The 12,491-nt window shown below is 29.3% G+C and overlaps 1 protein-coding gene across 2 annotated transcripts in view; it reads right to left on the bottom strand.

Annotated features, from left to right (window-relative positions):
* LOC129914815 (uncharacterized) overlaps window positions 1–12,082 on the bottom strand; it is a 61,611-nt gene extending 49,529 nt beyond the window's left edge. Inside the window, exon 1 of one of the 2 annotated variants that reach the window (XM_055994222.1) lies at window positions 11,756–12,082. The gene's annotated coding sequence lies outside the window, so the exon portion shown is untranslated. Of the gene's footprint in view, window positions 1–5,619; window positions 5,859–11,755 lie in introns of those variants that run through there. The other variant, XM_055994223.1, reaches the window with a different exon arrangement.
* Window positions 12,083–12,491: the final 409 nt, after the last annotated feature.

The raw sequence follows: 12,491 nt of genomic DNA on the forward strand, positions 1-12,491 counted from the left end.
ATAGAGCACTTCTGATTATCGTAGAATCTTGAAATTTGGTAGAATAGTAGAGCTGGTAGTTAATACAAAGGAAAAAATTTAAAACTTGAGAATTTCAGCCAGGGGGCGTGGCAACCGCCCATTTCCGCTGAATTTTCATAAATTATTATAGAGCACTTCTGAATGTCGTAGAATCTTGAAATTTGGTAGAATGGTGGAGCTGGTAGTTTACACAAAGGAAAAAATTTAAAGTTTGAGAATTTCAGGCAGGGGGCGTGGCAACCACCCACTTTCAATGAATTTTCATCAAATATAGAGATTTTATATTCTACAGCCATACCTTGCAAAAAGTAGTGAAATCACAACAAAAACATTACTGTTAAAAAAAGAGCCAAGTTCTCTTATATTGAAATTATGCTGGCACAAAAAGTACTGAGATGTAAAAGTGTACCAAGTTCTAAAGTTTGGGTTCAAATTCGTATTAATAAAATTTTGATTGTTTACTTGGCAATTTTTGAAATAACTTTAAAAATCGATAATTAAGAAAAATTGTCAAGAGAACAATCAAAATTTTATTGATACGAATTTGAACCCAAACTTTAGAACTTGGTACACTTTTACATCTCAGTACTTTTTGTGCCAGCATAATTTCAATATAAGAGAACTTGGCTCTTTTTTTAACAGTAATGTTTTTGTTGTGATTTTATTTTCAAAAGGTGAATTTGATTTGCAAAAGGGTGACATTGACTTGAAAGTCAATTTTAATCATAAAAGCATTAGAACCCTCATTATTGTTTTGGCTCATCCCAAATTTTACAAACTTAGATAACAATTTTTTAAGTATAAAACATTTTTTTAAAATATCGTTGAACGGAAGTTTATTCAAATCAAGCTACCTCGGGTCAAACAAGGCATATCTACTACAATGTGTTCAATTCAATTACAATTTTCTAAAATGTTGGATTTAACCGATTTCCTCGGATCAATATTTAAATTATGGCTTAACCTATACATTTATTTACTTTAACTCATTGTTATCATATTTGTGTATTTCTTAACTGTAGTGTTCTTCCTTTGTCATGTATTTCAATACCTTTAATATAACTCGAAGATACAATGCTTCCTTATTCATAAGCTTTCTTTAGACTCTTCCTGAAGAAATTAAATCTGAGCCTTTTGATAGTGAAATTTCATCCAGAGTAGGTATCAAAAATCAACAATGACTTTTTCAAACTTGACAGACAAAATGCTTTTTACTGAATGATGTATACATCCTTGAAACTTTTCATACACCCGGTGGTGGTAAATACTAGTACTGATGTGTTGTACAAAATAATTGCACTCTTCAGATGATTCTTCTGTATTTTTTTCTGATTGAAGTATAAAAAAAATAACAGACAAAAATGCCATGAAAATACACACACCACCTGGCCGATTTGGCCATTTGGCTATAAAGCTAGGCCATAATAGATGCATTCCAACAGGCAAAATAGAAATTAGTGTGTCCATTGGTATGCCAAACCAGTTAACATTTCTTTTGCTAGTTTTGTTTTTTTTCTCTTGTACAGCTGACAACTTACTGTTTTTCTGCTATTTTTTTTCAAAGAGAAAATTGTATAATAATCAAATTTGTTTGCCAGTCTTATATTTATTTGTCTGTCTCTGTCTGTCAGTTTGTTACACATATTAATTTGTATATCTTCTGTATAAGCGATAGTTTTCACAAGGATGGTTACAAAATACCGTTACCAGAAAAGATTGATTTCTTGAACTACATCGTCATCGAATGTCATTTATTGCAGATAATTGTATCTGAATTCAATATGTGTTTCTATGAGTTATCATCATCGGAGTAAGAAAAGTGAGATAAATTGGTTCTTTTTAGTGTTCTTTTCTGTGTTTGTGTTTTTTTTTTTAATGATGAATGACAAAGCAGCATTTTCCTGTCTCATTAAAAACTGACAAAAGAAAATTGGAGCTACAAATGATGCAGTTTAGATAGATAGCACTTTCCATTTTGGTTACTACTACGGAAGTCAGGTGAAAGAAATTTAATTTCAAGTTGTAATGTAAGGCAGGTTGGTATTATATTTTTTTTTTGTAGACAAAAGTTGGCCCAAAGACCTCTTATAAATCCACAGAAAGGCCGTTAAAAATTTTATTATGTCTGTCTGTTTTTTGTCTGAGTCGGTTTTGTTGTTTTTTTCTTTTAAAGTATAACAAAGTTTTTTTTCTACAATTGTTGGAAATAAATGAGAAGTTAAAGGAATAAAAAAAAGGCAGAGAAACGAAAGTAAAATCAGTTTAATGGGCAGTTTTTTGTATTTTTTTTTATTTTTAGCTTCATATTATTGCTCGATTTGAGTTGTTTTTATTATGTTTTTTTTTTATATCTTTAATTATAATGAATAGTGAGAGTATAGTTTTGATGAGAAATAAGAATGATGAGAACTATGACTATGGCTTATTTCTAATGAATTCTGAGCAGGTGGTCTTACACACAAAAAAAAAAAAAGATGAATAGGTGCAAGATATGAGATTTTTGTCTAAGATTAAATAATGAAAACAAAATTTAGGTATTGGAATGAAAAGTGAAATGAAAATTATGTTTTTTTTTTGTGGAAAATTACAAGAAATGAAAAGCAAAAATAATAAACGTCTAGTTTATAGAGACAAATCATTGACCTTAGACTTTTATTGTTTATCACTTGTCATTTTGTTGTCTTTTAAATAAAATTGTTCCAAATTTTTTTTTTTATAGAATTAGAAAGTTCAAATTTAAGAAACTATTCATTTCAATAATTTGTTTGCTTTTTTTAGTGACAAAAGCAGTAAAAGTATTTCTTCCAAAGTCATTGAATATGATAATGAAATAATGAGTCTCACAATTTGCTATATCAAGCCTGAATGGAATGGTTGAAATGAATACCATTGACCTTGGGACTATTTAGAGTTGTTTTCGTAATGATGCTTCCTAGGGCCATTAAGGAAGATTTTTTAAATATTTTTATTTCTAGTCATAACCTTTATATTGATTGATCATATTGATTTCAATAAAGCCACAGTTTAAGTCAATAGAATTATGAGTTTGTGGGTCCTAAAAAAAAATACACTTTTCAGGACAAAAATTAAAAAGGTTTTTGACTTTTCAAATTTTGAATTTGATATTAAATTATATTTTTTTTTTTATTTTTTTCTAAAATTAAAAAAAAATTTTTTAATTTGAATAAGAATAAAAATAAAATGTATGACTGGATTACACATAATTTGACATTAATCAAAAACAAGTTTAGAACTTAAAAAAATTAAGCGTAAAAAATCGAAAAGAAAAAAATAATTTCAATAATTTATAAGAATTTAAAAAAAAAATTGTAAAACATTTTCATACGCATGATTTTGACCTTCAAATGAATTTTGCGATTTTATTATTTAAACAAAAAATTGTTTAAAAAATATTTATTATTAAATTAAATTATTTTTTCACAGTTATGTTAATACGTTCAGTAATCAAGAAACCGGTTTTTTTTTACAATAAAGGTTCAAAAAATATTTTTTTTCTCATTTTAAAAGTGAGGCGCAAATTGTTTAACCAAATTTTTAAAGTCGCTTTTGCAAAAAATAAGTTTTTTGCATTTTTCAAAATAATGAATTATTTTATACTCTTAACTATGAGGTTTGCAACAAATTGCTTCAGTAATTTGGGCTGAAGCACGAGATAGAAAAAAAAAAAACAGACAGACAGCATCAAAGAGATGTAATCTCGATTTCGATTATTTCACAAACCCTTAACTTGGCTTATATAAAGTAACTTTATACAACGCACTGAATCGAAAGTCTGGCAATGCCATTAAAAGGCAAATAACAATCGACAAATTATTGTTCATTTTTCAAAAAAAAATAATTTTTTAATAAAAAACATTATTTTTTTTTTAAACATTTTGGGTTGGAAATTTTTCATGATCAAAATACTAAAAATCTGTACTGAAGTTTCTTTACAAAGTTTTTTGCTCAAATGGGCTTAGTCGATTACGAAAAAGTCAAATATTAACAAGATTATCCCATCACAGGTGCCGTTAATAAAGTTCCACAGTAATTTCAATAAAAATCATTTAAGTTGTTTTTGAAAACTTGAGCATTTGGAAGAAAGCGTTAATATTGGTCAGTTAGGCTGATTTCAGACGGACTCATAGAATACTTGTTGAGGATTACATCATTTATCAACGCAATCTCTGGTTGTTTTCGTGAGCTGATTTTGTAAGATTTTCAAACTAGTCATTTAAGTGATGTATGTCGTATGTGATGTATGTCGTAAGTAAAAAATATATATGGATTCGGTCCAACTTCAAGTTTTTAAATTTTTTTCAAGATCAAATCTTCAAAACTTGAATTTCAGTTTTGAACTTGGACGAAGAAGCCAGTTCTATCCTCTGTATTCTTACAATGTCCAAAAGGCCAAATAAATTTATGTAAAAAAAAAAAAAAAATATTTTTATTCAGAATCATACATGTTACTTGAATACATAAATCTTTGCTTATTTAAATAGATAAAAAACATTTAAAAAAATCATAAATCCAACATTTAATTGATGTCATTGACCAGTAATAATTCACAGTCAATTCCTGAATTTTTTTTCACTTTAAATTTTTTTAATTAATTTGATGAAAATCAAAATTTCAGATGTTAAATATTCGAAATACAAAATCATTAGAAATATGCATTAATGATTTAGAATTTTAAAAAATTAAATTATAAAATATTCAAATTCTGCTTTAAATTTTGTAAGAAAATAATTTTAATAAACTTTTTTTTAAACAAACCTAGACAAATTAAACCGCATCAAACTTTAATACACTCTTAAGTATAACTTGGGACTTGATGACTCATTTTTTTTTTTTTTTTTTTGAGAAAAATCTGGTTTCTGAAAAGTATAACAATTATAAGGTTCGAGAGTTCGATTAAATAAAAAAATAATTTCCTTAAGTTAAGTTTCCTTAAGTTAACTGTTAGTATTACTTAAAAAAAAAAAATCGGAATGTTCCACAAAAATATACATATTCATTCTTACACACCCTGAACTAAATCTTAATCAATTTTCTTAAAATTGCCTTTCAATATCGAATAAGACAAACCTATCTAAGGGCTTATTTTTAAAATACAACAATTTATTTAATATAAAAAAAATTACAAATTTCCATAGATTAAAATTTATGGCTGTTTTTTTTTTTCTTTCATGATTTTCCAATTTTATTTGTTTTTTTTTTTCAAATTTTTGATATTCTTCTTCCTTTATCTTTGAAACACAGTACGCTTTTATTTTTTTTTTTCCTAAAATTCTCACAGTTGAATACTTGCAGCAAAAAATATAATTTCTTCCTTAACCAAATCTGATTTGATATTTTCTTGTTAATATCTAATTATTTTTTTTATTATTCAAATCAAGTTATAATATTCCCATATAAACCGTTATAAATAATACCCCACAGTAACCTCCACTTTTCAAATTCTTTTCATTCTTTTCAATATGCGTATCAAATCAGGAAAATAACCGTTAAATTCAAAAAAGATTTTAAATCGAGTTCGTACATCAAGTCTTTCGTTTAGAAAATTTGTATGAGAATTATTATCAATTTATCACTTACAATTTAATTTTGATATATTTTGTTCACTCCTTTGATGATTTCACAATATCCTTCTTATCACACACACAATTTTAATCCTTTTTTGTTTTGTTTTTTGCTTTTGTACCACTTCACTAGTATAAGAAACTTGAAAAATATCCCGTGATCAAAAATATCCTTTTTCTTTAAACTTGATTGTTTTTTTTTTTTTTTTAATTTCCTTTCGGCCAAGTATAATGTTGAATGATGAGATGAACTTCCTTGATGGTTGATTTTTTTTTTACAAGATTTCTTCTTTTGTTTTATATTGGAAGAAGAACCAAAAAAAAAAGGAAGGTAAGCGAACTTGACCGTTGGAAGGTGACCGATTAACTAAAGCATACTCCAAGCTAATAAGTAGTTATATAAGTTCGAAGGCTTTTCTTTTAAAGCCAGATCACTGTTAGTAGTGTACTAAGAAGTTCAAGCTCTCGACGTAGTATACACGTCTTTCGTTTGAAATCGAACGAAGAAGAATAAGCCGAAGAAGATATTTCCGTATGGTGGTAACAGCAAGAGCTCTCTATACTCTACACCACCACCGGGCCCGGGTATTGTGTTGTGCTATAGATTTGCTTTATTTTTTTCTTTTCTTTTCATTTCTTTTTGCCTGTTGTTGACTTATTTTTCACTCATGCTGTAGCTGCTGCTGGTGCTTCTATTGCTACCATAAAAGCATAAGCCGACTACGATATGATGATGGTATATTGTTGGCATCTGTCTTGAGGCTTTTTTTGTTGTTGTTGTTGTTTTTTTCTTACCACCAAAACCAAAACGGACAACTTCAGTAGTTTTATTGAATTGAGTGGTTTTGTTGGTTCTTTATGGAAGAGAGTGTGGTATTTTTTCTACTTGCTGCTGGGAGAAGACTCTCTCTTCAGTGTTCTTATCTATTTTGGCCACTTTCCTTGGCAAAGTGTGCAAATGAGTGAATTCTTCTTCATTTCTTTTTCAAAGTTGCATTTCTTCTTGTGGGTTTTTTTCTATTCATAACTATGCTTCGGAGATGGTAAAAGAGATCTTCTTTCTCTACACATGTTCCCGGTGGTGGTTTGAGTGGAAAGATGAAGAAAAAAAAATGCGTGCAGGTTTTAAGCGCGCCAAATGGCGAAGCATGTGTGTGAAAGCATTTCTCTGGTTTTGTTTTGGGCTTTTGTTTCTTCTGAATTCACCAACGCGATGTGTGGTTGGTGAAATTTTGTCTTCAGTTTCATTCATAAAGTTTTTGCTTGAGTGAGTGAAATTGAATGAAGAAAGCTTTTTTGCTTTTTTTATTTGCGTGAGTAGCAGATATCAACACACAGATGGAGAACACCTGTTCATCATCTTCATCATCATCAACATGATTGGTGGTGTTAACAGGTATCTTGGTAGATTTGATGAATTATTACATTTTGTCATGATCTCGGCGTGTTGTCTTCAACAGCACGCAGAATCAAGAACTGGAGCTGGGGGAACTATATTTATTATTGTTTGATAAGATTTTTTTTATTATTGAATCATGAAATGGTTCGTTTTTTTGGAGCAGGTTGATGGTGGCAGGTTAGTTCCCTAGATTTTTTGTGCGTGCGTTTGTACTTTCTACAAAAAAAGTTGTATTCTTGTATGAAAAAAAAAAATCATTTACTGGTATAATTGTTGTACTTTTTTTTTTTAATTGTACTGCTTTCGAATGTAAAGACGGAGGGTAAGCAGACTGTTAACTTATAATTGCTGAACACGAAGTCATTGAGGAAGTGATGGTTTTAAGCATTTTGTTAACGTTTTCTCACAAGATGATTTGTGGTTCATTTATGTGTGCAATTTAGTATACGGCGAGTTTTGGATTAAACAAAAATTTTAAATCAAGATTTTGTGTCTTTTTTAAATTAAGCTCCAAAATAACGGTATCAAATTTGTCTAAATATTTAAATGCATTCGAAGGTTTTGGAATAGACAAATTAATGATTTCTTCATCTTGATGTAAATAAAAAAATAATATACACCAAAATATTTAAAATCATTACCAAGATGAACAGAGAGCATCATTACACTCGCCTCCTATAGACTATTAAATATGCCCTGAGGAAATACTAGCCAAAGGGCCTTGTTGTTTAAAGATACTCGTATGTGAACCTTTCATTAATTTTCTATCAAACCTTTTATTCTTTGAAAATCGATTGATTTACAAATGAAAATTAAGAAAAAAAAAATAAAAACATGTGTATTGAATGTTAAGACCTTTCAGTCAGTTAAGCAATTAGTTCACGAGAGAAGAACAAAAAAAATAGAAGACAAATGAAGGTATGAGAATGTTTAAAACACAACATAACAACAAGCAGTCAGCCAGGGCGATGGGAAAATGATTATATTTTTCTTAGTAATTAGTTTAAAATTCAAGAATTTATGCACACCTTCTTTATTCTTATGCACATCATTGTGCAATAGGCTATTAAAGGGGCTTGGGTTAATAACAAATTTAGCCTAGCTGTTATTTTAGGAATGGGTGGTAATGGGTGGTTTTGAGATTTTGACTCAAGTGTTGTTAATTATAGGTAAACAGTTTTTTTTTTCGTTTGTGGAACCAACAAATTAAAAATAAAAAATTTTAAAATCAAGTCAAAGTTTAATGAACTTTCAGAAAAATATATCTTGGAAGTAAATGAACTTTAAAACCTAGATAAATAATATACATAAATAACCTAGATTTAAACTGTTGTTAAGTTTTTCATCACAAAAAAACGTAGCATGAAAAACTTTGAGAATAATGTTTAAAACTTTTTTGTTTATCTTATTTTTAATTTTAGCAAAAATAGTTGGATTTTGATGAAATTTTTTGAAATTGCTCGTCTTTATTTTTCAAATAAATGTAAGTTTGAATTTTATTTTTTAGCAAATATGGAATTAGTTTTTTGAATATATTTTTGCTTTTGAGAAATTATCTAATTTTTAATAAAAAAAAAAAAGTTAAAGAAAAATTTTTAATATTTTTTAGTTGTATGGATTTCTTAAAATTCAATTAAAATGCCATTTATTTTTAATTTTTGTAATATTTTGCTAATATATTTCGAGGTTATTTACACCTCACCTTCAGAGCTAAAAATAATTATAAAATTTGCGTTTTCATATATAAATACAATATAACAATAATAAATAGATTACCTATGATATAATTTTATTTTTATAACGAATTAAATATTTTTACAGGCTACAACATTTATATTTTTGAAATGATTGATTTAATTTAATCTTTATTTTTGATTTTTAATTTTTAATTAAGAATCAAATCATGCAAATTACTGAGTACCTACAAATAAATAAAGTAATTATTTATATCTGATTTTAAGAACTAACTAGATTAGATTTTTTAGATTAGATTAGACTTTATTGAAGCATAAAAAAAATAAATTTATAAATACAATATTTAAATACAAGTCGATTACGACCTGGTACATAACCGTCGGTCAGATTGACAGAATATAATATAATATTTTATACAATGCGTTTTTTGTTAATTTTTCAAATAGAATATAATAGTTTACAATATTAAGAACAATTTTTTTTTTCTTTGAATTTCTTATTTTAAAAATCAAAACTGATAGATCAAAAGCTTTCTGTTTGTATTTTCTTTCTATAACTTAGAGCCAAACGAACAAATTTGTACAAATTTTCCCAACTTTGTGCCCCATCTAAAATTTGAATAACTTCCTCTAATGTCAAATGATTTTATCCAAAAATATTTCGTCTCATTTCTTGGAGAATTGGACATGATCCTAGAAAGTGTGCCACGTTTTCTCTGGCATGCATGTTGCAGATGTCGCACTCGAGAGGCAAATCAGGTCTATGTGGAATGAAATTAAGAGGAAGGATTTCCCCTCTAGCTCGTAGTATCAGCGATATCATTTCTGTAGGATTCTTATCATTAAAATAACTAAGAGGTCCTAGGTCATACTGCAGGTTGCTGTAAAAATCTCTATATTGCGATGATTTGGCCTGGTTGATGAAACTCTGGTGAGATTGTTCATCTAATTTGGTCACCAACTGATAGAGAGATTGTTTTAATTCTGAATGATCATGTAAATTGAGTACCAGTGTTTCATTCACGGAACTCGAAATTTGAAACCAAGCTCCGACAAAGTTCAGTTTGTTTGTGATCAGATAGTTTAAAACTCTAAAGATCAGCCTTGAGGAGCTCATTTTTATAGACCGAGAGCCGGGAGCAGATTTCTTGCGTGAGAGGTAACCGATTCATATGAATGTCAGAGGTAGCGTGGGTCATGGTGATGACGAATACCTTAGTCTGCCTGCATTTATTTGGGCCGTTGTCGAGAAAAAGCGCATCAAAAGTACCATTTTTCTGAAAATCGATTTAGTGAGGGTAACCACTTAAAATTTATTGATAACCAACGCCACATACTCACTGATAACAAATATACCAATGGCAGACATTTTAAGTGTGGCCAAAGCCCCGGCAGACTGTCCCGAAAATGCGTTTTTTTTGGCGTTTTTAGACTTTGGGGTAACCACCTAAAATTAATCGCATCCTGTAGCGGTGGACTCCCTGATAACAAAAATACCCATGGCAGACATTTTGAGTGTGGCAAAACCCCCGGCAGACGGTTTTGAAAATGCAGTTTTTCTGAAAATTGATGTATTTAGGGTAACCACTTGAAATTAGTCGCATCCTGTAGCGGTGGACTCCCTGATAACAAAAATACCCATGGCAGACATTTTGAGTGTGGCCAAACCCCCGGCAGACGGTTTTGAAAATGCAGTTTTTCTGAAAATTGATGTATTTAGGGTAACCACTTAAAATTAGTCGCATCCTGTAGCGGTGGACTCCCTGATAACAAAAACACCCATGGCAGACATTTTAAGTATGGCTAAGCCCCCGGCAGACGGTCTTGAAAATGCAGTTTTTCTGAAAATTGATTTATTTAGGGTAACCACCTAAAATTAATCGCATCCTGTAGCGGTGGACTCCCTCATAACAAAAATACCCATGGCAGACATTTTGAGTGTGGCCAAACCCTCGGCAGACGGTTTTGAAAATGCAGTTTTTCTGAAAATTGATGTATTTAGGGTAACCACTTGAAATTAGTCGCATCCTGTAGCGGTGGACTCCCTGATAACAAAAATACCCATGGCAGACATTTTGAGTGTGGCCAAACCCTCGGCAGACGGTTTTGAAAATGCAGTTTTTCTGAAAATTGATTTATTTTACTTTTTCACATAACTCGCGTATTATTGGACCTAGCAGAAAAAATTGTATTGCAATCTTAAAGATAATTGAATTTCCTACAGAATATGTTAAATAAGTTTTTTCGATTAAACCTTCGGTTTAAGAGTTAGCGTGGTTTTTTTGAAGCAAGTCAAAGGGTGATTTTCTTATTTTCGTCATATCTCTTTTATTTGAGCTTTTTTAAAAATTAATTTGAAGTAAAAGTTGTAGATCTTTTTATTACCTTCATTTATTACATTAACGGTTTTTCGATTTGACAGACCGTTTTCGATCTGTAGGAAAAAAACTTTAAAAAGTTTGCAATTTTTTATATTGGAAAAAGATTCTACATAGTACAGGGTAATTTGCAATAGATGTAACAAAAAACCTAGGCGTGTAGGTTGCACTCAGGCAAGAAAAAAATTGTATAGTTTTAGGCGGGGAGAGGCAAAAAGATTGCAATTTTTTATATAGGAAATATCTATATAAATATATGGTTGCGTTTTTTTTTATTATTTTTCTGATAACTGTCACCACCTACCCTATCTACCGTTTTCGTTTCGACGTTAACTTTTGGGACACCCTGTATGTAGGTACTGTTTAAATAAAAAACGAAATTTAGAAAATAATTTTCTCGTGTCGTCATACGTTTTGTTGCGCATACCTATTGAATTTGACTTTATTTTTTAAGATGTACGACATTATTTATAAAATAGGAATATATGTACATATAGTGGATATGGCCCTATTCAGAGTTAAATATTCTAATTTATTTTAATTTAAAAGGACTTTTAATAAAGAAAAATCCATAATAATTTTGCACTCCTTCATAACTTGTTAGCAAACTTAATATTTTACAAGGATACCATCAACCAATATATTTGCTTAAAAAAAAAAAAAACTAAAAAAGGTACATACCTTACTCAAGCTATTTTCTTTGATTTTCTTAGTCTTGACCTTTAATCTTTTCGTGAAACATTTCTACCATAATGACCCATATTAGAAAAATGCTTTCTTTTGCATTTGAAAGTCTTGCGACATCATTCAACTTCCTAAGGTACAGCAAACTCCTTGCGATGTGTAAGTTCTTGAGCTTGTCATAAATTCATCAAAACAGCAATAAAACATGAATACAAATCTTTCGAATTCAGGTTTCATTTACCCGCAAATTATCTTCAATTTTGTAAAGTATTTTCATCTTTGTAAACGCTCAAAATCACAATTTTTTTTTTTATTTTTGAAAACAAAATTACGGAATGCTTTGTTTTATTTAAAGCTTAATTTTCTACAAATAAAAAGTCTGAAATAAAGTTGAAAATAGGTTTTTTTTTTGTATGAAAATAAAGTAGGCAAAAATTATTATAAACAGACCCTCGAAGTCCTTCAATTTCTAAGATTATGAAACACCCATCATACATAGTATCTTCTATCAACTTCATGCAACTGTACATTCAAGACTATACACTTTCTTTTATACTTTGACATACATACAATTTTCGTTGCAACTCGGTAATAATTCTTTGAAGTTATGGCAGCAGACCTTAACCTAAATCTAAGTGACGCATTACAAGACAACAACAAGAAAACAAAAAAAAAACTTCAAATTAATGTCATTTTATTTGTCATTAGAGATGCTGGCTGAAGACACAACATT

Source organism: Episyrphus balteatus, chromosome 3, assembly GCF_945859705.1.
Source record: "Episyrphus balteatus chromosome 3, idEpiBalt1.1, whole genome shotgun sequence".
Taxonomy (NCBI): domain Eukaryota; kingdom Metazoa; phylum Arthropoda; class Insecta; order Diptera; family Syrphidae; genus Episyrphus; species Episyrphus balteatus.